Source organism: Silene latifolia, chromosome 11 (genome assembly GCF_048544455.1).
Source record: "Silene latifolia isolate original U9 population chromosome 11, ASM4854445v1, whole genome shotgun sequence".
NCBI classification, from domain to species: Eukaryota; Viridiplantae; Streptophyta; class Magnoliopsida; order Caryophyllales; family Caryophyllaceae; genus Silene; species Silene latifolia.
Window position 1 is genome coordinate 117,691,371 of NC_133536.1, and position 4,460 is coordinate 117,695,830.

General features: G+C 37.2%; 1 long non-coding RNA gene across 1 annotated transcript; it reads left to right on the forward strand.

Annotated features, from left to right (window-relative positions):
- The first annotated feature begins 201 nt into the window (after positions 1-201).
- LOC141615050 (uncharacterized) lies at positions 202-1,553 on the forward strand. Its single transcript, XR_012529581.1, has 3 exons — positions 202-464; positions 714-808; positions 1,467-1,553. It is a non-coding gene; the product is annotated as an uncharacterized LOC141615050 (long non-coding RNA).
- Positions 1,554-4,460: the final 2,907 nt, after the last annotated feature.

Genomic DNA, 4,460 nt, shown 5'->3' on the forward strand with positions numbered 1-4,460 from the left:
TACTGAAACTTTTACTAAAACCGATTTTATTAACTCAAGACGATTTCTAAACCCGTAAAAACGAGCAAAGAGGGCCGACTGGACTCATCGCATGGCCACTATTTTCGTTTCCCACGTGTGACCACCACTTCCCTTTTAATGACACCTCATTTTATTACTTCCTTTATTTACAAACAAAATAAAAAAAACAACAAAATATTTACCCTTACCTTGTTCTTTCGTTCTCAGTAAACAAAAAGGAAACAAAACCCAACTTGCCATCTTTTTCTCATTCTTTTGTAAAACAAAATCCAAGAACAACAAGAAACCTATGTTTAATTTCATGTGAGGCCAAGAACAAAAGAGAATAAATAACACCAAACCACCATCTTGTTAAAACGAGATTAAGTTTCCCATATTTCCAATTTGATTGCTTCTTCTTTCCGATTTCTACCTTGTTTCTTTCATCCTGCAGTTAATTAAAGGTATTGTATTATTTTTCCTTTGTAAATCAGTTTTTAAGATTCTAAAATTGTAAGTATGTTGGTTTAAAACAACATACATATCAAGTTATTACTAAATCTTGGTTTGAAAACAACATGCATGTCAATTTCTAGTAAAATTTGGATTTAAAAACAATTTATCAATTTAGAAAGAATTTAATTTATGTTACTAGTATGGTGTAATTGAAAGATTCTATTATTTTTGTGTTTATTTTTGTTCCTGACGTGAAGAATGAAGACCGGAGGATGACGGAACAAACTGTCTCGGGTCGCCGTAACCGCCTCAAGACCGTTTTGTCGATCAAGATTTTAATCCCTTTGTAAGGGTGGGTAAATTAACAAATTTATTTTATTTTATTTTATATTGTTGCATGTCAAAAATTAGTTGTTACATATGGGTGATTTGAGTTTATGTTTGATAGTATGTGGTTGGTTATGCATTATAAAATTTTCGTCATAGATATTATGGGTTAAAATTAAAAATTTTGATAATGGTGAGAAGAGTGAAGACCGAATGGTCTTCAGTTAAGGAGAGGTTGATTTCTACAAATTTTAGCTTATATTGATTTACATATAATTATTTTGCTTTACAAAACAACCTTATAATTAATAGGAGTAGTATATTTTGAGAAGGGTGACGCGGAGACCCTTGGTCAAACATGGAGACTTTTTGTACAAATATTATAGTATATATATAAATAATTATATAGCTATACCATATTAAATTTATGAAATTGGGACTACCATTTCATCTTTCTTTACATTGACTGTTTTATGTATGGATGGGGCGATTTTAGTAAATAAAAACTTAATATAAACCAAATTTACTTTGGTTGTGATGACGACTTTGACTCGGGAACCTATTCCAAACTTGTTGTATGTAGTATCTGGCGCAAGTTTGGTTTATTTGAAATAATTAATTTCCGTCTCATATTTTATATAAAGATAATTCGTTAATATCGTCCTTTCACATAATTATTTTAGGTGCCTCATATGTGGTTGAAGATGAAGAGTAATTTTGGGTTTTAGAAGCTTTCTCAAGTTATTGCTTGTCTCTTTGCTAGCTTAAGGTAACTATTCCGAGTTACTCGACGAATTAATGTCACATTAGTAATTGATGTTGTGTTTGGTGTTTGTTAAGTGTTTAGGTGATTGATAATGTGTTACTTTCGTTTTTCACATGATAGAAATTGGAAATAGCGTGAGAATAATATTGCGATAAATTTTGTGATTTGGGCCAAAGTAGGCCAAGACTCTGAGCTGGGCCAGATTGACCGAACGAGTTTGGTCAAACTAGGTTTAAACCGGTCAGCCTCGATTTGACCGATGACCCATCGCGGGACTCGGGTCGAGGGTTTGTCTTTGAGGTGAGATTGGTTGTTATTGGATGTTTTACGTTGATGCCTTAATATTTGTGACTATCATTTCACATGTTGGTTGTTGGATGAATTGGTTGCCTTATACTTGAGTCTTCTTGTCTTGTTGCCTCTTTGCCATTTTAGCTTATTCTCATGAATTATGAGATTAACGGTTAGCTGGAATTTGGATTATTATTGATATTGGAGATATTGTTGGATTGTCAGCTAAATATGCTCTTGCGTAACCTTTCATATGCTAGGGTGTGTATGATCATTTGAGTGTGCAAGTTTGGACTCTTTGCCTCTCTTATGGTTAATTGGGTGTCCTACTTGTCTTGTGTGGTGTGGGCTAAAGTATTCAAGCTGGGACTAGCTGGGACTAGGTCCTAGGTGAGTATTTAGGCCTTCATCATAGATAGGTCTTTATAGTCTTTGACGAGTGTATGTTCACTGCTCAATAGCCTTTGTGTTCCTGACTTGGTGGGTTTATATCCAAGTTGGGGCATGACCTCGTTACTTATTTTGAGAGTAAGTGGTCAGCTTAAGTACTAGCCAACCCTTTGGTGGACTCCTTAGGGTACTCACATGGTTTTATAAAGTAACCTTGGAACCTAGATTGGCTTTATTTTATTGTGACCCTTAAACACTTTTTATGTCACATACATTTTAGGGACATATGTCTCCCTCTTTACATTTGGTTGTATAATTTGCTATTCGCGACTTTAGCGATGGTTATGTTATGACACTTCTAGTTAGACCTTGTACGTTTGACACCTTCCAATTTGGATATCTTTATAACAGGTTCAGGTTTTAAAAATTACAGGTTTTTACCCAATTGAACCTATTAAAAACATATCCATGCAATTTTATTCTAGAATTACGTGTTTACTTTTCCGCGATAAGTGAGGGTGTCACAGGTTCTGCAGGACTTGCCCTGGTGTCCTCAGCTGCGAGCTGGCAGATCGGCTACGGTCGATATATATAGTCTACCTGGGATCGGTATGGCTGGGTTGTCCGGGTTATGAGTTATGAGTTATGAGCTATGAGTTATGAGATATGAGTTATGATATATGAGTTGAGGTGGAGATGGAGGTGACGGAGGAGCATGCATATCATATTTTTGTTGTTTCGTTGTTTTCCCTACTCAACCTCGTGGTTGACACTGTGTATTCGTGAACACCTGTGATGACCCAAATATTGGCGAGCAGACTTGACAGGTTAAGAGATAGAACGAGAGCTGGATGGGCGTGAGACAATGGATCAGACGACTTAGTAGCTAGATCATCATCTAGAAGACCTTCACTTTTATTTATGTTAGTTATTGTAATTTGATGTAAACGAGGTTTGTAAAAGTTAAGTTAAAAATAATCATATAATTTGCCTTGGAGTTTAATTTGTTATTCACTACCTCGGGAAACCGAGATGGTAACAGTTCGGTTTATTAGGGAATGTCTTGCTAAAGGCCCCTTCATAAACCGGGGTGTTACACTAGGTGTGGTGTTAGGGCCACGTAAGGTTACCACTGCACTCTCTAGTTCCAAGACTTGCATATCCACACTTTTTGCCCATGCGATGAAATCAGTGATGGTTGGGGAAATGGTGGAGTAGTTCCCTTCATTTTCTATTGCATGAACTTCATTTTCGACAGGAGAAATGAGATGTGAAAAATCTATGGTAGATTCTTCATTTGTAATCACTAGAACTCCAAGAGGATTCTTAGTGTTGTTAGGCTTACCTCCATGTGGTATTGGTAGGCGACCGTATTCAATCATGTCTTGAAGTACATTTTTCAATTTGTAGCATTTCTTTGTATCATGTCCCTTACCTCTATGGTATTCGCAGTACGAATTCTCATCCCAGAACTTGGATTTCTTTTCTGGTTCAGGCGTAGGGCCTATGGGTTGAAGTTTCCCGAGTTTCATCAATCTTTTTAGAGCGTTGGAATACGTGTCCCCTAGATTTGTGAATTTCCTTGGAGGGGTACTCTTCTTAGATGGCTCAAGGAGGTTAACTTCGTCGGTCTTGCTAGTGGAGCCGTAAGAACGACTTGTTGAGCCTTGGTATCCACGACCTATCGTTTTGGACAAGAGCCCTTTACGAATGTCATCTTCGATCCTTGTCCCTAGTACGATCAAATATTTGAAAGTCTTGATGTTTTGATACCTCAAATAATTTGCATAGATGGGCTTTAGGTTGTCCACGAGTTTCTCCACAAGGGTAGCCTCATCCGGACATTCAACAAGTTGAGTACTAGTCTTCCTCCACCGACTTAGGAAATCGGTGAAACCTTCTTTGTAATTTTGGGTAAGAACCTCTAAAGTGCGCATGTTGACTTGGATTTCAGCATTATCCGCATATTGTTTAGCAAACTCGATTGCGGCATCGTCCCAAGTAGCGATTTTCTTGTGCTCTAGCGAATAGAACCATTTTTTTGGGATGGTGTCAAGAGATGAAGGAAAGATCCTTAAGAACATCTCGGGTTTAATGCCTTTGATAGACCTGTAATACTTGAAGGCACGGATATGGTTCAAAGGGTTTTCATGCCCCTTGAATCTAGGGATATCCGTCATGTTGAAGTTGGTTGGCAACTTGGAACTTACGGCCTCATACTTGCGATTAT